Source organism: Somniosus microcephalus, chromosome 22 (genome assembly GCF_052327205.1).
Source record: "Somniosus microcephalus isolate GS21.2 chromosome 22, FLI_Smic_1.0, whole genome shotgun sequence".
NCBI lineage: Eukaryota > Metazoa > Chordata > Chondrichthyes > Squaliformes > Somniosidae > Somniosus > Somniosus microcephalus.
In genome coordinates, this window is record NC_141008.1 from 16,446,271 (window position 1) to 16,469,533 (window position 23,263).

The window sequence follows — 23,263 nt, forward strand, 5'->3', positions numbered from 1 at the left end:
TTGTTGGTATCCTATTTACTATATGTAAATTAAAAACACTTTAACCGGAGTGTTTGCTTGTTTTCTAGCTATCTCAATTGGTCGCATATTTAATCTTATGTTTCCTGTCTTCCAAGTTTAACATAAAAACTATTTGACCAGCAGGTGTTTCTTTATCTTGATGTCATCTTTTCAAAGGCACATGGGGGGAGAAATTCAGTTGTTAGCGCCAGCCGTTAGCGCCTTAAGAGGGCGATAAGTGGGGCGCGAAGCGGCTAGCGCCCGGGCGCGGCGAGACCTGCGCCTCTCGTGAAATTGAGCGGACATTTAGCGGTGGCGCAAAACTGCAACGCCCGCTCAGCTGCGCGCGCAGATCCTTATGTCATTTCATGGTGCAACGCCTTTGGTGCGCCCCGAACCGGAACTTCAGTGGCGCCCTCCTTCTTTCTGCCTGGCGCTCCCAGCGACTGGTTAAGTGGAACGGTTCCCAGTCGCTGTGGGGTTGGGGGGGCGCTATTTAAAGGGGGCTCTTCCTGGCTTCTTAGTGGTAGCCATTTTGGACCACTCCTCCTGTGTGAGAGAGAGAGAGATTTGCAGAGAGACAAAGGGAGAGAGCTTTCTGCATTGAGTCAGCGCTTGCACAGGTACTTCTGGCTTCAGCCCAGAACTTTGCAGTTGGATTGATTTTTCAGTGGCATAGCCTTGAGTGGCCACATATTATGGGGTCTGCAATGGGAGGAAAGATTGGGTTTCTCCATTGCATTGAGAGGGCTCAGAGACGCCGAGAGAGAGTGCCAATCATGGCCAGACAGAGGAGGGCCAACAGGCGTTGGCACAGGAGACCTTACCCTCCCAGGGTATACCGCCAGCAGTTCTCCTACCTCAACATGTCTGAGGAGCAGTGTATTCGGAGGCTTCGATTCAGCAGGGAGGTGGTCACTGAGCTCTGCCACCTGCTTCAGACAGATCTGCAGCCTCAGCTGAGGAGCAGATGTCTCTGTCGGTGACAGTGGCTCTCAACTTCTATGCCACCGGCTCCTTCCAATCTGCTACTGGGGACATTGCCAATGTCTCCCAGTTTGCGGTGCATTGCTGCATCCCCCAAGTCACGAATGCCCTCTTCAAAAGGAGACGTCAGTACATTTCCTTCCCCATGACCCTGGACAAGCGGCAAGAACGCGCAATGGGATTTGCAAGAATAGCGGGCTTCCCCATGGTCCAGGGCGCCATTGACTGCACGCATGTGGCTTTGCGGGCACCTCGAGAATGCCGAGGATTACCGCAACCGGAAGGGGTTCCATTCATTGAACGTGCAGTTGGTGTGTGGCCACAGACAGCTGATACTAGCTGTCAATGCCCGTTTTCCAGGCAGCAGCCATGACGCCTTCATCCTGCACCAGACTTCTGTGGCAGACCTTTTCAAAGCCCCGGTTCACCCAGGAGGCTGGCTTCTCGGGGACAAAGGCTATCCTTTGTGCACCTGGCTGATGACCCCGCTCTGTGCGCCCAGCACCCCTGCTGAAGAACAATGACAGCCATCAAGCGACCAGGAACATCATTGAGCACACAATCGGCGTGCTAAAGCAACGGTTCCGCTGTCTGGACCATTCCGGGGGAGCCCTTCAGTACTCGCCTGAGCGAGTCTCCCATTTCGTTGTAGTGTGCTGCATACTGCATAACCTGGCTATCCTCCGGACTCAGCCACTGCCAGCAGACATTGGGGCACCACCAGAGGAGGAGGAGGAGGAGGAGCACCAAGACGGGAGGGAGGCACAAAGTGCAAGGGCCATCCGTCAGCGGCTTATTGCAAGTCGGTTCTAGGCCCCCTCTGAGGGAATGGAACGGTTCCGTAAACCCTGAGCCAGTCAAGGCAACAAATAGTTCAAAGAGCAAACATGCACAATCTGAATAAAGACAATTATTTATTTAACAAACTGTGTGCCCTTCCCGCATGACAAAGAAATACAGAGAAACCCCCCAAAAAACAGTCAGACACATAATTGGTTCTCACAACCTGGAGACAATGAACAAAAAAAGTTAACCAAAAATGACCATGATCCTAGGCCTTCACTAAAAAAATTAACAGCATTTTGCCACACCTCCTACTTTTTGGCTTGCGAGGGTGATCTGCTTCGCTTGCGAGATTGGCCCCTTCCCACCCTGCAGCTCCTCCGCAATGGTACCCCAGTGGCTGCAGCAAGGCTGGGGGAAGGCTGTTGAGTGTCAGAAACTGAGACTGCAGATGCCCTTGAGGTACGGCCTGGACCAGCTCTGGGCCTGGAGGGCCCGGCTGCTGACTGCTACAACTCTGCATGGGCGGCAGCAGTCTGTCCTTCAGGTGGTGGCAGCTGCAGTGGAGGAGTGACAGTGTTGGCAGCAGGAATGCTGCCATCCTGACAGAGGACAGGCACTCCCTGGTCGGACGACACACTGGCACTCCCATGGGGCAGCACTGCAGCATGCGGAGCAATCTGCTGAAGCACAGACTGCTGGCCTTCTGCGGCGCGGCGAGGGCCCCGGTGATTCGTGCCCGATGCAGCGAGGGTGGCAGCAGTCAGTGTTCGTGTGGCCTCAATCTGTGTCTGCATCAGACCAACCACTGACTGCATTGCACCACTAAACACTTGCGTGGAAGCCGCCTGTGCTGCACCGAATTCCTGCAGACTCCTTGCCAGTGCTGCACCGAAGTCCTGGACACTCCTTGCCAGTGACTCTATGGAGTCGGGCATCCTTGCCACTGCAGCCATGAGCTCAGTGTGCCTCTGCTCCGCCAGGGCGCCCATTTCAGCGAGGAGCCGCACCTCTTCTGCGCTCACTGTAGCAGGACTGGAGGCCAGACTCTCCCTCCGGGGAGAAGGCCGCCGAGCTTCCCTACCCCCCCCCCCCCCCCCCCCCCCGTGTTGCTGCAGCCCACTGGGCCCCGGAGCTTCACCCTCCTCAAACCCTTCCCCCCTGCTCCCCTCCAGGGAAGACGTGTCCCCATTATGGCCATGGCTGCCTCGGCTGAGGGTGGCACTGATGGTCCGGCTTCCTCTTCCTCCTCGCCTTCAGAATCACTCACAGTGGCAGCTTGAGGGCCCGCCTCCTCACCTGGCGAATCAGCATCTGAAAGCAGGGAGGTACAAGAGTTGCTTTAGCGTGAGGACAGGGCGGCAGCAAGGGAGGCATGAGTGCTGCAATGCACTGCATTGGTTCGATAGTGGCAAAGGATGCTGGTGTGAGGCACAAGTGGAAAGAGACAGGTCAAAAAGGTGATGACCTTACCATTGCTGTCCAGAACGGGGTCGGCATCTCCAGTGACGATGGGGCCAATCATCCGGCCTGCCATAATCCGCTCCACTCGCTGCTCCAGATCGCTGAGGTCTTTAAGGTCAGGCTGGCCTCCCCTGGTCCGTTGCTGCTGCCTCCTATTGTGGGCCAGCTTGCCCTGCAAGAGAAAGGACGGGCTCTGAGTACAGTGTGAAGCCCTGATCTTGGCTGCACTGCCTCCTATGGTGGAATAGCCCTTACAGTGTGTAAAGTGGTGAATGTGCATGTGAGTTTCATAAAAGGCCCATAGATGTTGGATGAGGGTTGGGCATTGGGGCTTTCAGGACCCTTTGGCCATAAAGTGAGGTGCACTTGCAGGGATGAAGAGGATACTGAAAAGGGTACTCACCCTGACAACCCGAGTGAGGTCGTTGAACTTCTTCCTGCATTTCACAGGGGTCCTAGGTACCATGCTGCTGGAGGTCACTCTGTGTGCCACCTCCCTCCAAGCTTTTCGATATTCGTTGGGCAGCGGCCTCCTGCCACTGTCCGGAAACAGGATAGATCGCCTGCACTCCACTACGCCAACCAGAACCTTCAGGGCCCCCTCACTGAACCGCTGCGCTCGCTCCCTGGCCCTCCATGGTCTTAGGCGTTAGAATGTGGCAGCAGGTCTGTCCAGGCCGAGAATCAGGGCTCCAATGTGCAGGGCGTGGCTGCAGTCCAAATCGACCCTCCCCCTTTAAGAGCTGACCAGCGCCAGCGTGTCTGCCTGCAATCGCTAACTGGCCGCACCTGCGCTGCACCCGCCCTCGGTGGTAGCGCCTCGTTTCTCCGGCTTAGCGCCTTAGGACAGTCGTGCAGTGCCTGGTTTAGCGCTCCAAGCACCTCTTGGGGCGAAGCAAGTCAATTTCGCTGAAGGTGGCGATAATTTGCGCTGGGCGCTAAATTTAGTGCCCGCTCCACTATAACGCCCCAAACGTGGCGATACTGAATTTCTAGGCCATGGTTTTTTAATATTCTGTTTCTGTTTCCCTGAGTGTTAGCTTATAACAACTTAAACTGGGCATTTCATTGTGTTCCCTCCAAACTCCAGACCTTCGGAAGCGCCAAACTGCCATTTGACAAAGGCACTTCCAACGGGCCCATGCGTGAGTACCCCGTCCGTACTCACGCGTTGGGACCGGAATTACTGGCCCCTGATCTTTATCTCAGAAGCCTGGTTTCTGTTTGCAGCTTGTGTCTCCGAGGCTTTAGATTTTTAAACCCAGTATATCATGTATTAATAATATCAGAATTCTGTTCATATGGTGTATCTTTCTGAAATATGGCTTATTCCGTCACAAAGCTTTGTTGAAGGCCAGAAGGCCAGTCATGACCAAATCACGGGACCTTGCATGGCTTGGGGGGTGGGGGGAAGGGGCAGGGAAATAGAACCAAAAATTGAGAACTTGACTTACATTGAGCCTTGTGAGTTAGTTATAGAAAAAAAGAGACCTTTCAAAGTTTAACTGTACAACTCATAAAGTTGACCACCTGCCAGGTGTTCTCAGTGGCAAATATCAAGCAACCTTCAACCTGCTGCAGGGACCTTCTGTGCTCCTAAAGGCGACATCATGAGAGTTTGACACTTTATTGGTTTGGCTTTTGAACATTTAACACTTTAATTATTTCACTGTACAGAAACAATACATTTCAAGATGCAATTTTATTTAGTGAATGACTGCATGAGCTGGTTGAATGGAAACTACCAAGCTGCCCCACTATCTGCAACTGTGCCAAACTGATGTATTCACATCAGGGCCAGGAATGCTTTATGTTGCTGTGGGCCCAACACTTTCTGTGGCAATTCCCGTAGTCACTTGTGCAAGGTTATGTGTGGCTTCTCCCAGCATGTGACTACTGGAGGCCATGTTCTCATGAGGCTCACTATTTAGTCTGAGAGTAGAACAGTAGACCACTATGAAGTCTTTGAATCCCTCTCTGTTGACAAAAAATGTAAATTTCACTGTCCCTGAAAATGGTTTCCTTTGCAATTAGTCCTGTCAGTCCTGCTTCATCACTGGACAGATGATTGGAGGAGGCGGCAGGGCTTACAAAGAATAACTCGCAGCATGCTGTGTTAATTGCATAGAATTACATAGAAATTACAGCATGGAAACAGACCATTTAGCCCAACCAGTCTCCTTAAAACCTACATCTTTGATCAAGCTTTTGGTCACCTGTCTTTATCTCTTTATGTGGCTCGGTGTCAAATTTTGTTTGATAACGCTCCTGTGAAGCACCTTGGGATGTTTTACTTCGTTAAATGTGCTATATAAATTCAAGTTGTTGTTGGCGTTTATCCTCCACATGAGCAGTATTCCTAATTTAGTGTGCCTGCTCTGTTCCATATCCCTTTAATCCCCTTTCCTTCAGCCACCAATCCTTAATTGTTGACATAGTGGCTGAAGCACAGCCAAACTTTGGTAGTGCATTTTGTAGCCTCACAACCTTGCTCTGTCCTAAATCTCTTACATTTACTTTTGTATCTCCCCCCTTGTTCTTGACCCTTCAATCACTGGACCCAATCTGTTTTTATCTACTATGTCTCATTCCTTCAAAATTTTAAACACCTCCATCAAATCACCCCTTTGTTCTAATGAAAACAGCCCTAAGTCTTTTTTCATATTTGCATTTCCTCATACTAGACAGAATCGTGGTGAATCTGCGCTGTATCCTTTCTATTGCCTCAACATCCTTCCTATTGTGTGGAGCTCAAAACTGCCTCAATACTGAAACTATGGTCTTACTGAGGTTTTATGTAGAGTCACCATTACATCTTGACTTTTGCATTTTATATCTCTTGCCATAAAACTTAATATTCCACTTGTTTTTGTATGACCTTATCCGCTTGAAATACTGCTTTTAATATCTTGTGAACCTGAACCCTGAATCTCTCTGCTGTTCCACATCACCCCGTTTTCCACCATTCAGAATATAATTATTTTGTTTACCTAAATGTACTATTTCACAGTCTTGAAGTCAATCCTGAAAAATAATAGGTGAGTTCAGCGAGCTGTATGTTGCCTTAATGTTTATTAGCTGACATTGATAGACCTGCATTAATTCATGAGGCTTACATAGGTACAGGCCTGTGATAAAATACATTGTCCAAGGCATTTCTAACACTAAAATGCTAGTGTATAGGTAAATGTAATAATTTTCTTGTAATTTGATCTTTTAATGTTCAGTTTAATGGACAACTCAAATGGTGGTAAAAAGCTGTTCAACATATTTTGAATGATTTGATTGGTTCACTTTTTGTTGTTTGCAGTTGCTTCTAACTGCCCATGTCTGATTCGTGATTGATGATTTCATTCCTCCTTGCTGCTTGCTGTTTGGCACATTCCCTACTTGCAACAGTTGTGATTGAGTACTGCGTACGAGTATGACATTTGAGCCAATCAGGTGCAAGTGTGACACAAGAATTTGCATGTAAAATGGTGTTGTGAACAATATTTTCTTCCTACAACATGGCAACCTTGCTGTTGATCCAAGATTGTCTGTAAACAACTCACTGGCAGATGTGTTACTACACATCACAGGTCTTGGTTAGAAGCAGAACAGTTATGTGCTTCTGATGTTTGTTACTGATTCTGTAGACGGAGTACTTAAAAAAAATCTTTTCAGAGAAACTCTCAACATTGAACAGGGGGAGGGAAACAAGATTTTAAATTGTTCTATGTTTGAATAGAACATGCAAACAATATATACCATGCCAAAACATTCCAAAAAATTAAGACTGTTTCAATGCAACAGTTTATCCATGACAGTGGTAACCTTCTTTGGGCAGAATGACCACTGGATAATTATCCTTTAAACTTGTGCATTCAAATCAAAAGCAGAATTGTGAACCCTACATGATAAGGGGTGAAACTGTCTCTGATGGAATATGACATTTTTATTACAAACATGACAGATGAGCTGCCTCAAGTAGCTTCTATCCAGAGCTAGTTCTAAAACAATACTTGAGCCTCTATCTGTAATCCTCCTTCTGCTTCATTTTGAACTTTGTGTACAATACTATCCTAATCATTGACTGAAAAAGAGGGTCAAATATCTGAATTTGGTGGAGCATTAGTGGCAAATGACCTCTTTATCCTCTTTCTTGATTTATCTGGCTCCAAAGATTTTTAGCTACCTCTTGTAAGGTTCAGGGATTTATCTAATAGCTGCACTGCTTTGTTGAAGGATTTAAGTGCCTGTGTCTCTAAACTGAGTTCTGAGAATGGTATATCCTGAACCATGGTTGCACTCTTCCCAAGAGACTATTTTCCTTTTAGGGCATGACTAATAAGTGATAACTGCCACGTTTCATCAAATACAGGACAAATAACCCTTAATTTTGAGCTAGCAGGCCTATCAGTATGACAGAATTAAGAGGAGAAAGGATTGTGTCTATCATGTTGGATATCATGGCTCAACAATTCTGAAGAAGGGTTTCGACCTGAAACGTTAACTGTTTCGCTCTCCACGGATGTTGCCTGGCCTGCTGAGTTTTTCCAGCGTTTTCTGTTGTTATTTATAATTAAACTTTAATGGGAAGTGGTGATATTGCTTGATGAGCAGAGTTGCTGTTGAAAGGTGGTGAACAGAGTCTGGGAACTTCCCCAAAGGAAGGGACAATGACCAGAGAGGTGTCAGCCTGCCCTCTGCCTCAGTTGGTTAAGGTACAAGGATCCCAGAGAGAGAAAATAGGATTTTATCTTCTGATTCAGAAAATAAATATTTTTAGGTTGGTAAATGCTACATGTGGGAGCCCCAGAATGATGGGGAAAGAGCTCGCACTTTCAATACTCCACATTGCTGTATACACCACTTGTAGGGCTAGATGGTCAAGATGGCGGCCGAGACGGTCCGGTGCTAAGCGCGCTCTCTCTGCTTCGGGCGGCCCGCTCTCGCCGCTCGCTCCCGCAACCGGAGCAAAGTGTTCGGCGAGTCGGGCGGAGGCAGCGCAGCGCAACGAGCAGCAGCAGCAGCCACGACGACCTGCTAGAGCACGTCGGCCGGCAGCTCCTCGGCGGGAAGGCATTCCGACTGGGAGGAGGGGAGCCGAGCATGGCGGCCAGAGGCCGGACCGTGAGCGGGAGAAGCAGGCCCCGGGACGTCGGACCGTGGAGCCAGCGACGGTGAGGAGGAGGCCGCAGCGACCGGAGCATTTACATCCCGACGATGTGTTCGGCGAGTTGGGCGGAGGCAGCGCAGCGCAACGAGCAGCAGCAGCAGCCACTGTAATGTATATACCTTTAAGGGGGGAACTATCTTTTACAGCGCATGTATACTGCAGTACTGGCAGTGACCACACCTGTATATAGCACTGAGTAGTAATCTGTACAGATCAGTTCCAGTGTGAGCCACGTTGAGTAAACACCTGTTGTACCATTCTCCTGCAGTCTGTGCCTTATACACAGACGCAACATTGGCGACAAGGCAAGTTCGAACCTACCTGCAACGCTGCATCACCTCCCGGGGATTCGTTCCTGGAGATCAGTGGATTGGAGGTCAAGGCCAGAGACTCGGGCGTCGACCACGGGCAACCGCCCAGTCATCCAGCAGAGACTCGAGAATTGCGGGGGAGGCTGTCGAGAGCCAGGCTTGGCTTTCCAGTCAAGGTGGTCCAGCAAAACGGGCTGGCAACAGGTAGTGCGCAGACCCTTCCCGGACAGCGGCGGGCTAGAGCCTGACCGAGCGGCACAGCAAAGGGCCAAGCAGCGTCGACGGGGGAGAGAGAGGGCAGAGTGCACAGGGCGCAGCCGGTGTTCAGGGGCCGAGCAGCGTTGAAGAGCGGGAGAGAGAGACGCGCAGAAACCCGCGAGGCGCCGCCATTGCCACGAGGACCGCCGAGAGCAGCGTTGGCAGCAGCGCAGGAGAAACGCGCGAAACCTACAGGGCGCCGCCATTGCCACGAGAACCGCCGGGAGCGGCGTTGGCAGCAGCGGGGGAGGAAGGAAAGCGCGGGAGACGCCATTTTAAGCCATTGGGAGACGCCATTTTAAACCACACCCAAAATGCCGAAGAGTGGCAGTATCACCGCATTTGACAATGAAGTCGAAGACTGGACTACATATGTCGAACGAATAGAGGTATACTGCAAGGCAAATGAGGTGTCAGATGACAAGAAAGCGTCGGTATTGTTAAATTTAATGGGTGCAAAGACGTATGGTTTATTACGAAATCTAGTAACCCCAATGAAGCCAATGGAAAAGAGTTTTGAAGACATAGTAACGATACTACAGGAACATTTAAACCCCACACCGCTGCTGATAGCAGAAAGATTCAAGTTTCACAAACGGAACCAGCATAAGGATGAAAGCAATGCTGATTATTTAACAGAACTGCGCAAACTATCGAAACACTGCCAGTTTGGAGCGGGACTGGCAGATACCTTAAGCGACAAGTTTGTGTGTGGGCTTCAAAGTGAAGGAACCCAGAAACGGCTTTTATCTGAAAAGGACCTTATGCTGGAAAAGGCTTTCAGCATTACGGTATCATATGAAGCAGCAGCACGGGGCACCGCAGAGATACAACAGAGACCGCAAGAATAGGGCACAAACGAAATGTCATATGGAACAGAGAAGTGCTATCGCTGCAGCAGAACAACACACGACCAGAATGATTGCTGGTTCAAAGACAAAGTGTGCAGACAGTGTGGAAAAGTAGGACACATAGCACGAGTCTGCAGGTCGGGAAAGAAAACCAGCAATAAGAAACCTACCAAAGAAAAGTACAAGAAGGTACATAAGATGACGGAGAATAGTTCAGACGAACAAAAGAGTGATACCGACTCCGAAAGCAGGGAACTGAGTTGTCTGAAACTACATAATGTGATCACAATGGAGGATCACCGAACCATTTGGGTCACTCTCAAGATAGCAGGAGTCCAGGTAAAGATGGAATTGGACACAGGATCAGCCCTAACAGTCATAAACCGACGGGACTACGAGCAGCTATTCTCACACATACCCTTGAGCGACACAAAAATTATTTTGAAGACGTACACGGGGCAAAAAGTCTACCACAAAGGAAAAATAAGGGTGACCGTTATATATAATGGTAAGGAAACACCAAAACTAGACCTGTATGTATTGCAAGATGGAGGACCACCATTACTGGGACGTGAATGGATCCGGAAAATACAACTGGATTGGCATTCCATACAGACACTGACTGTGGCTGACAAAAAGGATAACGACGTCACACCTGGGCGACTGTCAAAGATCCTAACTGACGTGAAAGAAGTGTTCCAGCAAGGACTCGGAACACTAAAAGGCATGACAGCGACGATTAAAATTGAAGAAAACGGAAGCCCAAAATTTTTTAAGGCCAGACCGGTACCTTATGCGATCCGCCCAGCCGTCGAAGCAGAGCTGGAGAGTCTGGAACGTTCAGGTGTACTGTCCAAGGTAGACTGGAGCGAGTGGGCTACACCCATCGTCTCTGTGATGAAAAAGTCATTGAGCAGCACGCCTGGGGAACCAAGGAAGGTTCGCATCTGTGGGGACTTTAAGGTAACAGTGAACCCGGTCCTTCACACCATACAATATCCACTTCCGCGGATTGAAGATATTTTCGCCTCGCTATCTGGAGGGAAATGCTTCACTAAGATTGATCTGGCCCAGGCGTATCTGCAAATGGAGGTAGAAGAAGCATCAAAAAAAATACCTCACAATCAACACCCATAAAGGTCTCTACCAATACAACCGGCTGGTATTCGGGGTAGCATCAGCTCCGGCTATTTGGCAGAGGGCAATGGAACAAGTCCTGCAAGGGATCCCAGGGACCCAGTGTTATTTGGACAACATCCTGGTCGCGGGTGAAAATGACAGTGATCACCTTGCCAACCTGGAGCAGGTGCTCACTAGATTGCAGGAATATGGGCTCCGAGCTAACCGCCCCAAATGCGAGTTTTTTAGAAAACAGATCTCGTATTGTGGCCACGTTCTCGATAAAGAGGGGTTACATAAGTCCCCAGAGAAGATTGAGGCAGTAGTCAAGGCTCCAGCACCGGAAAATGTGTCACAACTGAGGTCGTTCTTTGGGCTGGTAAACTACTACCATAAGTTCTTGCCAAATTTGTCTACAATACTACACCCACTGAACACCCTACTGCAAACTGGGGTGCCATGGAAGTGGAGTGACGAATGTAGACGAGCTTTCCAGAAGAGCAAAACACTAATCACATCGAAAGAGGTATTGGCCCATTACAACCCAGCATTACCAATTCGGTTGGCATGTGATGCGTCACCCTACGGCATTGGAGCGGTGCTGTCGCACAAATTCTCGGACGGCTCAGAGAGGCCAATAGCCTTTACGTCACGATCACTAACCTCAGCCGAGCGTAACTACGCCCAGATTGACAGGGAGGCCCTCAGCCTAGTGTGGGGAGTGAAAAAGTTCAATCACTATCTGCACGGGCAGAAATTCACCTTGCTGACTGATCACCAGCCTCTTGTCTCCATTTTTAATCCGAAGAAGGGCGTTCCGGTGATGACTGCGCAACGACTACAAAGATGGTCACTTTTTCTAGGGGCGCACCACTATGAGATTGAATATAAGGGCACGAAACAGCATGGAAATGCTGATGGGCTATCACGCCTGCCACTGCCTACTGTGGAGGAAGCACCAGCAGTGGATCCTGTCGAAATATTCCATTCGACTATAGTTGAATACCTACCGGTAACTAACGCTTGTATCGAAAAGGAAACCCGAAATGACCCGACACTGTCTCGGGTATATGATTTGACGGTGAAGGGATGGCCAGCACATGGCGACTCACTGTTGCCAGCATTCTCGACAAGGAGAGAACAGCTGTCAGTGTGCCGGGGGACCTTGATGTGTGGATCCCGAGTGGTAATTCCACCCAAGTTAAGGGACAGAGTGCTCAATGAGCTTCATGAGGGTCATCTGGGAGGGGTAAAAATGAAAAGCCTAGCCAGGGCTTATGTGTGGTGGCCGGGAATCGATAAACAAATCGAGGACCTGACCAAGAGTTGCTCAGGATGCCAGAAAGTCCAAAATGCACCACCACAGGCCCCTCTACACCCATGGGAGTGGCCCTCATCTCCATGGCAACGGGTGCATATTGATTTTGCTGGTCCATTCATGGACTCAATGTTTTTAATAGCCGTGGATGCGCACTCGAAATGGCCTGAGGTCATCAAAATGTCCTCCACCACCATGGAGAAAACTATTGCAGTCCTACGGACCATTTTTGCCAGGAATGGCTTGCCAGAACAGATTTGCTCCGATAACGGACCACAGTTTGTGTCCGAAGAGTTCCGGAGGTTCTTGAAAAAGAATGGGGTAAGGCATTACACATCCGCCCCGTCTCATCCAGCCACAAATGGATTGGCTGAGAGGTTTGTACAAACCTTTAAGAAGGCAATAAAGGCTATGTACAATGACAACATTCCGCTGCAGCACAAGGTGGACAATTTCCTGTTCGCCTACCGGAATGCGACACATGCAGTCACCAACCAGGCCCCAGCCATGATGTTCTTTAACCGAAGGTTAAGATCTCGCCTGGATTTGCTCAGACCAAACGTACGAAGAGATGTTGAGAGTAAGCAATTCCAGCACATCCATGAGAAGCCAACAAGGAGCTTCAATGTAGGGCAACCAGTCTTGGCCCACGACTACCGAACAGAAAAATGGCAGCCAGGAATGATATGCACATGGCAGGGCCCACTAATGTACACAGTGGACGTTGGGGAGAGCATCGTGAGACGCCATGCTGACCAGATCCTAGAGTCACAGGAACAAGTCAACCCCATGCCTCGCCCATACGTACCTGGTGATGAACCCGACGTACAGGTCGCATCTACCCCAGAAACAGTAGCATCGGAAGCTGATGAACCAACCGACGACAGGGCGCCAGAATCGCCTCCGCACCAAGAGCAAGACACTCGGGAAAGGCGCTATCCAGAAAGGATCAGGAAGGCTCCCCAAAGACTGAATATATAAATAGACTATTTTCAGCTAATGTTGCATGTTAAAAGTGTTAATTGTAATTAGTTTGATATTTAATTGTTAAATGAGTGTTATGGTACTGTTAATCTAAAAGGGGAGGAATTGTAATGTGTATACCTTTAAGGGGGGAACTATCTTTTACAGCGCATGTATACTGCAGTACCGGCAGTGACCACACCTGTATATAGCACTGAGTAGTAATCTGTACAGATCAGTTCCAGTGTGAGCCACGTTGAGTAAACACCTGTTGTACCGTTCTGCAGTCTGTGTCTTATTATACACAGACACAACAGCCACGATGACCCGCTACAGCACGTCGGCCGGCAGCTCCTTGGCGGGAAGCTCGCAGTCCGACTGGGAGGAGGGGAGCCGGGCATGGTGGCCAGAGGTTGGATCGTGAGCGGGAGAAGCAGGCCACCACACGTGGAGCCGGCAACAGTGAGGAGGAGGCCGCGGTGACGAGGAGGACGGAGCGGCTGAGGGACATCGTGCTCCCACTGCCACTGGATGCCATTGAATTGACTTTCTGAACACGGCGCTGTAAGAATAGCTGACGTGTCCCCACGGGGAGTAAGCATTCCATTGTACTTGTACTAGTACTAGTTACATATGGCAAATAAAATTGAATTGAATTGAATTGAATAGATTTTATTGCAGTAGCAGGGTTGTTAAATATTAACACCATTAATTTTGGCACCTAAAATATTTAGCTGTGTCCAAGCCCAGTGTTACAAGTTTTGTCTTTCCCTTTGTTTAGAATTTTCATGATGCTAGTTATGGATTTGCCAAAGACCGGCAGCTTGTATTGGTCCAGCTCTGATTTACTAAACATAGAAATGACATAGACTTAGGAATTGATAGAACAGTGTTGAAACTTGCTCATGATACCAAAGTGAGACTATGACAAATTTCAATGAGGATTGTGAAAGACTGGAGAAGGACATAGATAGGATGGCAGAAGGTTAGAAAAAATGTTTACTTAGAGGGTGGTTAGAATGTGGAAACTGTTGCCGGTCCATTCTTTAAAGGAAATTAGGTAGTGGCTTGAAGAAGAGAATTATTAAAGGGAGTGAGCAGGAGAGTGGGATTCGACTCAGTATCACATGGAGAAAAAGCCCCCCGCTGGTGCAGACTTGCTGGGACACATGTGCTGTAGCAACATGTGATTCTATGATTTTCATACTTCACTAATGGTGCTGGTGACCATGGAAGAGATAGTGACTTTTTATTTCCTCCCTCTTACTCTGATCCTTTGACACACTAGTGGCTAGATACACACTTAAATTGGTTTCTGAATATTCTGTACATGCCACATTGTGCTGGCAGGTACAACTTATATAAATTATACTTCATGTTAGGAGTGCTGCCGATGTAAATACTGCAATTAATATTGAGCCTATAAGGTCTTGCTGTGAGATTGCCTATAACTTTCAGTAAATAGGATTCTGAGTACCATGTCAGTCGCTGTTGCTTGAGTTGATTGATGCTTTCTGTGTATGAAGAAAACATTTCAGACACTGCGATCCCTCTGCTGCTGATGGTGTTGGTGGTGGCATGGAATTATAGGGCTACCTGCTTTGGTTAAAGGGCCCGCACAATATTATTGTCTGGGTCGTGAACAGATTCCAGCCTGGTGCACTGTTAACGCAGTCTCTACTCTTAATTAAAAATTACTTATTCTAATTGTCAGATAATGCACATTTTTAAGCACCTAAATTCTCATTTTGCTGTTGTTTATGTGGCTTAATTCAATTTTTTTAGCCCACAAACTGATTGACTCATCAAGAGTGGAATCTGCAGCGGTTTCCAATTGTTTTGGCTGTGTCATTTATTGACCAAACTGACCTTTATTTGGTTTGACCCAAGCTTCTGCTTCTTAGGCAGTCCCTCGATACTGAGGATGACTTGCTTCCACGTTAAAAATGAGTTCTCAGGTGACTGAAGAGTCCAATGCGGACCTACAGTCTCTGTCACAGGTGGGGCAGACGGTGGTTGAGGGGGCGGGTGGGTGGGGTGCTTGGGTTGACGTGCGCTCCTTGCGCTTGGCTTCCGCTTGCTCCCGTCGAAGAGACTCGAGGTGTTCGGCGCCTTCCCGGATGCTTCTCCTCCACTTTGTGTGGCCTTGGGCCAGGGATTCCCAGGTGTCGGTGGGGATGTTGCACTTTTTCAAGGAGGCTTTGACCCAAGCACATTGAACTGGAAGCTGGATCTGAACAAAGAAAACTGCTGAGCCAGAAGGAATGGAACAGGCGAAAGTGGGTTTGTATTTCCATTACAATAGAGGTCTGCCTTTTGCAAATGAAATCCAAGATGTTCTGTGGAACCTGTTGGCAGCTTAGCCAGACTGAATTAGCCAAGTGCCCCTGAGAGTGACTTCCTAACATGGTACTGCATTCCTCTTTAATGTCACATTCTGAAGTCTAAACTCTTAGAGGGATAGACATATTTTTTGTCTATTTTTGTTGTACTCTGACGTGATGATGCAGATCTGGTGCTGGTTGAAACCGGTTTGTGCAAGATGCAGCGTAAACAATGTACCTAAGCTACTTGGCCATCACCTGTAAGATTTATAGGAATGAACTAAACAGCTTTAGTTTATGACCACTTTTTTTGCTGAAACTGCTGGAATTAATCTACTAAGAATGGAATGTTTACTGCTGATTTCAGACTATTTAAAAAAGTATTGCTAAACTTTGTGTATTTCAGTTATATATTTCACTCGGGGGAATTTAATGAAGGAATGTTCCAGATGAAAATTATATGATTCATTTCTATATAAAACTAATAATCTCCTGTGGATTAGTGCACAGTAAGTCAAAGAATACGGTCTTTCTCTTGTCTCGGCTGCCTTTGTGTTGCTGGTTTTCTTTGTCTCGCTGTCGCTCCTGTGGTTTTGTGTCTCTCTTTTTCTTCTGCTTCTCTCTGTTTTTCTTTTCTTTCATTTAAGGTGGGAGGTGGTGGACGGTACGTTGTCTTGTGACAGGGAAAGGAGCTACTAACAGCTGCAGGCTGCATTTGGAGTGGGAGTTGTGCGGAAAATGTAGCCTTCAGCGGCTCCTTTCTCATTCCCTCCCCTCCAATCCCTTGCTTCCATCACGTCTCCTACCCTTTCACATTCCCACTATCCCCATCCCTTACCGACCACCCTCCCCACTCTTATAACTAGTATTACTTATTCCCATGTTAACCATACATTTTCTCTTTGAACTACCCCAACTTCTGTATTCTCCCCTCCCCTTGTTCTGCTCTCACACACAACACCGCCCCACCACTCCCACTTGCTCCTCTAAAAGGTAGGTTATGGGAGGTCAGCGACTGCTAATTCTTCAACCTGTTGCCCTCCTCTCCTCTTCCCAATCCCACTCCTGCTGTCCCTTCCTGTCCATTTCTCAGTGGCTTTGTTTGCTTTCAAAGTTCATCTTTCATGTGTGTTTTAAAAAAAAAGTCAAATTAGAACGAGGAAATACACTCTTGTCTGTCCACCTCTCGCTCTCTAGCTGGAATTTTTACTTTTGGACCCGCCGGGTGGGGGTGGACGGAGCTGGGGGGAGGAGGGAGGAGGCATGGTATAGCTCAGGAAACCCGAAAGTCTTCTAGGATTCCCCGCAAGCTGTGGAGCATGTGTGTGACATCACGGACAAGTTTCCCGCCCGGAAGTCAGCCTGTTGACGGGCTGGCTTCCTGTCGGGTGGGGAACGCTGGAGACGAGACCGCAGCTTCAGGGAGGTGCAAGCCCTGACCCTGGGGGGGGCGCGTCGCTCTCACGGGTGGTCTGATTCCAGGGGGGTTGGATTCCCGGCCTCGGGGGGGGGGGGTGCTGCTGGCGAGGGTTCCGATCCCTGGTCTTGGGGGGAGGGGGTGATAGCGTCCGTTCCCCGGCCTCGGGGGGTGCCTGATCCTCGGCCGCGGGGCAGGGGGGCCAATCTCTGCCCGGGGCGGTGGGGGGATGCTGGGGGTGCTTAGGTGTGGAAGGAAGCACTGCTGCTCCTCCTGGCCCACAAGGACTGCTCCCCGAGGCTACCATTCCTTCATAAAGGAGGACACAAATAACCTCCCAGAGATGTCGGGGAACATAGGGTCTAATGAGAGGGAGGAACTGAATGAAATCAGTATTTGTAGGGAAATGGTGTTGGGGAAATTGACGGGATCGAAGGCCGATAAATCCCCAGGGCCTGATAATCTACATCCTAGGGTACTTAAGGAAGTGGTCCTAGAAATAGTAGATGCATTGCTGGTCATCTTCCAAAATTCTATAGACTCTGGAACAGTTCCCATGGATTGGAGGGTAGCTAATGTAACCCCACTATTCAAAAAAGGAGGTAGAGAGAAAACACGGAATTATAGACCGTAAGTCTGACGTCGGTAGTGGGGAAAATGCTAGAGTCCATTATAAAAGACCAGCTGAAGTGCCCGGCGGTGCCGAGGGTCTTTTGAGGGCATGTTGTTGTTGGAAGAGAGAGAGAGAGCGACTGGGGGGGGGGGAAGAGAGAGAGCGACTGGGGGGGGGAAGAGAGAGAGCGACTGGGGGGGGGAAAGAGAGAGAGCGACTGGTGGGGTAGAGAGAGAGCGACTGGGGGGAAGAGAGAGAGAGAGCGACTGGGGGGAAAGAGAGCGAGAGAGAGCGACTGGGGGGGAAGAGAGAGAAGAGAGCGACTGCGGTGGAAGAAAGAGAGCGACTGGGGGGAAGAGAGCGCGACTGGGGGGAAGAGAGCGCGACTGGGGGGAAGAGAGAGCGCGACTAGGGGGGAAGAGAGAGCGCGACTGGGGGGAAGAGAGAGAGCGACTGGGGGGAAGAGAGAGCGACTGGGGAAGAGAGAGAGCGACTGGGGGGAAGAGAGAGCGACTGGGGGGGAAGAGAGAGAGCGACTGGGGGAAGAGAGAGAGCGACTGGGGGGGAAGAGAGAGAGCGACTGGGGGGGAAGAGAGAGAGCGACTGGGGGGGAAGAGAGAGAACGACTGGGGGGGAAGAGAGAGCGCGACTGGGGGGAAGAGAGAGCGCGACTGGGGGGGAAGAGAGAGAGCGACTGGGGGGGAAAGAGAGAGCGACTCGGGGGGAAGAGAGAGCGACTGGGGGGGAAGAGAGAGCGACTGGGGGGGAAGAGAGAGAGAGAGAGAGCGACTGGGGGAAGAGAGAGAGAGAGCGACTGGGGGAAGAGAGAGAGAGAGCGACTGGGGGGAAGAGAGAGAGAGAGCGACTGGGGGGGAAGAGAGAGAGCGACTGGGGGGGGGAAGAGAGAGAGAGAGCGACTGGGGGGGAAGAGAGAGAGAGAGCGACTGGGGGGGGAAGAGAGAGAGAGAGCGACTGGGGGGAAGAGAGAGAGAGAGCGACTGGGGGGGAAGAGAGAGAGAGAGCGACTGGGGGGAAGAGAGAGAGAGAGCGACTGGGGGGAAGAGAGAGAGAGCGACTGGGGGGAAGAGAGAGAGAGAGCGACTGGGGGGGAAGAGAGAGAGAGAGCGACTGGGGGGGAAGAGAGAGAGAGAGCGACTGGGGGGGAAGAGAGAGAGAGAGCGACTGGGGGGGAAGAGAGAGAGAGAGCGACTGGGGGGGGAAGAGAGAGAGAGAGCGACGGGGGGGGAAGAGAGAGAGCGACTGGGGGGGAAGAGAGAGAGAGCGACTGGGGGGGAAGAGAGAGAGAGAGCGACTGGGGGGGAAGAGAGAGAGAGAGCGACTGGGGGGAAGAGAGAGAGAGAGCGACGGGGGGGAAGAGAGAGAGAGCGACTGGAGGGGAAGAGAGAGAGAGAGCGACTGGGGGGGAAGAGAGAGAGAGAGCGACTGGGGGGAAGAGAGAGAGAGAGCGACTGGGGGGGAAGAGAGAGAGAGAGCGACTGGGGGGGAAGAGAGAGAGAGAGCGACTGGGGGGAAGAGAGAGAGAGAGCGACTGGGGGGGAAGAGAGAGAGAGAGCGACTGGGGGGGAAGAGAGAGAGAGAGCGACTGGGGGAAGAGAGAGAGAGAGCGACTGGGGGGAAGAGAGAGAGAGAGAGCGACTGGGGGGAAGAGAGAGAGAGAGAGCGACTGGGGGGAAGAGAGAGAGAGAGCGACTGGGGGGGAAGAGAGAGAGAGCGACTGGGGGGGAAGAGAGAGAGAGAGCGACTGGGGGGAAGAGAGAGAGCGACGGGGGGGAGTGGAGGGGGGGAGTGGAGGGGGGGAAGGGGCTGAGGGGGGAGTGGAGTGGGGGAGGGGAGGGGGAAAGGGAGTGGGGGAAGGGGAAAGGGGGGAGGAGTGGGGGAAGGGGAAAGGGGGAGGAGTGGGGGAAGGGGAAAGGGGGGAGGAGTGGGGGAAGGGGAAAGGGGGAGGAGTGGGGGAAGGGGAAAGGGGGAGGAGTGGGGGAAGGGGAAAGGGGGGAGGAGTGGGGGGAGGAAAGGGGGAGAGTGGGGGGAGGGGGGAGTGGGGAAGGGGGGGAGGAGTGGGGGAAGGGGGAGGAGAGGGGGAAGGGGGAGGGGGGAGTGGGGGAAGGGGGAGGAGTGGGGGAGAGGGGGAGTGGGGGAAGGGGGAGGAGAGGGGGGAGGGGGAGTGGGGGAAGGGGGGAGTGGGGGAAGGGGAAGGGGGGTAGAGGGGGGAGGGGGGTAGAGGGGGGAGGGGGGAGTGGGGGAAGGGAAGGGGGTAGAGGGGGGAGTGGGGGGAGGGGGGAGTGGGAGGAGGGGGAGTGGGGGAAGGGGAAGGGGGCGATGAGGGAGAAGGGGGAAGGGGGAGGGAGGAGGGGGAGGGGGGATGTGGGGAGGGAAGGGGAGGGGGGAAGGGGGCAGGGAGGGAAGGGGGGAGGGGAAGGGGAAGGGGGGAGGGGAGGGGGGAGGGGAAGGGGGCAGGGGAGGGGAGGGGGTGGGGAGGGGTGGAGGGGAGGGGGAAGGGGGGTGCGGAGGGGGGGAAGGGGGTGGGGAGGGGGGGTGGGGGTGGGGAGGGGGGGGTGGGGAGGGGGGGGGTGGGGGTGGGGAGGGGGGGGTGGGGAGGGGGGGTGGGGGTGGGGAAGGGGGGGAGGGGATGAGGGGGGTGTGGAGGGGGGAGGGGGGTGTGGGGGGTGGAAAGGGAGGGGGGGAGATAAACTTAAAGTACAGGAAACTTTGTGCTATCCGGCACCCACCCTCTCCAGAGTTAATGTTGAGAGATACGGAGATTCTTATCTCCGTATTTGACAACAAACACTGTTGCTTAGCAACAGCTTCTAAACACTCGGGTGTGGCCCTAAACCTCTGCAGCTAAAGCTGTTGCTATAGCTACAGACCTTGCACAGCTTGACTGTTGAAACAAAGGAAAATAAACAAAGAATAAAAAACGGCTGCTGATTTTTGTGGTGGCTCCAGATTGCCGGATAGCTCACCTCCGGATAGCACAAAGTTTCCTGTACTTATAAAACATTTTTGGTAAATCTTTCTATAACATACACTTTACAACCTCACCAATCCTTTTATTAAAAAAGGGGTCCTCACCTCTCAGTGTTGTACCACAAACAATGGCCGCCGCTTGCTTTTCAGTTGGAAAGATTAGGCCCCGGCCACACAGCCGATTGTCTGTCTCGGTCACCAGGACCCGATTTGGAGCACAGAAGCCCCACCTACTCTCTGTTCCTGTACTAAGATGGCCGCGCAGGCACTCTGTTACACACTGAATCAAAATGGCGTCGCACTGAAACTTTTCACCCTCCTTGACAAAGATGGCTGCCGTTAACCTGGGGCTGTCTGCAGAAGAAATTTCCTCAGCTGCAAACACAGGATCTTCAGATTATTATTCGGGGCTTGCGACCTACCCCAGTTGCTTATGAAGCCTCCCCACCTACTGACCCTGGGAATGGAGCTGAGGCAGCACACCCTCTCTCCTCTGCCAGTGTTTGTCTCTGACTAGGCCGGGAGCCTGGGTCTAGAGTTGCACTGCTGGCAGTTGGAGAAGCCTAGGCCCCGGGCCTGGAAAAACGGTGAAAGGTAGGAGAATTATAGATGTTAGAGAAAAGATTTACAAATTAATTAACTTTTTTTAAAAACAATTTGTGTTTTAAAAGCAACTTTTTTTTTGCTGGAAATGTAGATTTGAAAAGAAACACGCAGAAAGCGGGAAAAAGAAATGAAAAGTTTAGAATCAAGATGGCGGCGACTCACCTCGGTTCAGAACGATAAGGCCCGCCCACACACGCACCGATTGGTCGACCGTCAGGTCACCGAAGCGTAGGATTGGTCAATCGTCCCGTCACTCGACCGTAGGAGGGCCCGGCCGCACGCGCCAGGAACCCGCCGTACGATTGGTCGACCTCGACGTCACTCGATGCTAATGAGCGGATAATGAGCGGAATGTTGAACGTTTTTTGGATACCGCGGGCGCAATTTTTGTCTGGCCAAAACGTTAATACGCTTAGGATGGTTCTGGAATCGTCAGCTTTCTTTCGACGTAACACACGTGTAGGTATGCTCTATAACTTTCGAGTTTATTCAATACAGACAGACGGCATGACAGACAGAAGAACCGCTTTATATATATAGAAGATGTAATAGCAGAGCACTTGGAAAACAGTGACAGGATCGGACAAAGTCAGTGACAGGATCGGACAAAGTCAACATGGATTTACAAAAGGTAAATCGTGCTTGACTAATCTACTGGAATTTTTTGAGGATGTAACTGGTAGAATAGATAAGGGAGAAGCAGTGGATGTGGTGTATTTGGACTTTCAGAAGGCTTTCGATAAGGTCCCGCATAAGAGATTAGCATGCAAAGTTAAAGCACATGGGATTGGGGGTAAGGTACTGACTTGGATAGAGAACTGGTTAGCAGACAGGAAACAAAGAGTTGGAATAAATGGCTCTTTTTCCGAGTGGCAGGCAGTGACTAGTGGGGTACCGCAGGGATCGGTCCTAGGACCCCAGCTATTCACAATATATATTAATGATCTAGACGAGGGAACGAGATGTAATATCTCCAGGTTTGCAGACGACACAAAGCTGGGTGGGCATGTGTGCTGTGAGGAGGATGCCGAGAAACTCCAGTATGATTTGGACAGGTTGGGTGATTGGGCAGATGCATGGCAGATGCAGTATAATGTGGATAAATGCGAGTGGCAAAAACAGGAAGGCAGATTATTATCTGAACGGCAATAGATTGGGAGAAGGGGAAGTGCAACGAGACCTGGGTGTCCTTGTGCACCAGTCGCTGAAGGTAAGCATGCAGGTGCAGCAGGCGGTTAAGAAGGCACATGGTACGTTGGCCTTCATAGCGAGAGGATTCGAGTACAGGAGCAAGGATGTCTTGCTGCAGTTGTACAGGGCCTTGGTGAGACCACATCTTGAGTATTGTGTGCCGTTTTGGTCGCCTTATCTGAGGAAGGATGTTCTTGCCATGGAGAGAGTGCAGCGAAGATTCACCAGACTGATACCTGGGATGGCAAGAATGACGTATGAGGAGGGATTGGGTTGATTGAGCTTATATTTGCTGGAGTTTAGAAGAATGAGAGGGGATCTCATTGAAACTTATAAAATTCTAAGAGGACGAGACAGACTAGATGTAGGAAGGATGTTCCTGATGGCGGGCTAGTCCAGAACCAGGCGTCACAGTCTAAAGATAAGGGGCAAGCCATTTAGGACAGAGATGAGGAGGAATATCTTCACCCAGAGAGTGATGAACCTGTGGAATTCTCTACCACAGAAGGCAGTAGAGGCCAATTCATTAAATATATTCAAGAAGGAGTTAGATATATTTCTTAAGGCTCAAGGGATCAAGGGATATGGGGAGAAAAAAGGGATAGGGTACTGAATTTGGATGATCAGCCATGATCTCATTAAATGGCGGAGCAGGCTCGAGGGGCCGAATGGCCTACTCCTGCTCCTATTTTCTATGTTTCTATGCCGGGAATCCTGAGGCTTGGGAACCCCGGCCAGCCACAGTTAAACCTGTAAAGCAGGTTATCTCCGAGGCTTCCAGCCTCATCGCATTGAAAGTGCCAACCCGCCTCTTGGGAGCGGATTGGCTGCCCGCACCCGTCCTGCCTCCGTTAAAACCGGAAGTGGGTGGATTGCAGGCGGGTTCTGGTCGGGATTCAGATTGTTAAT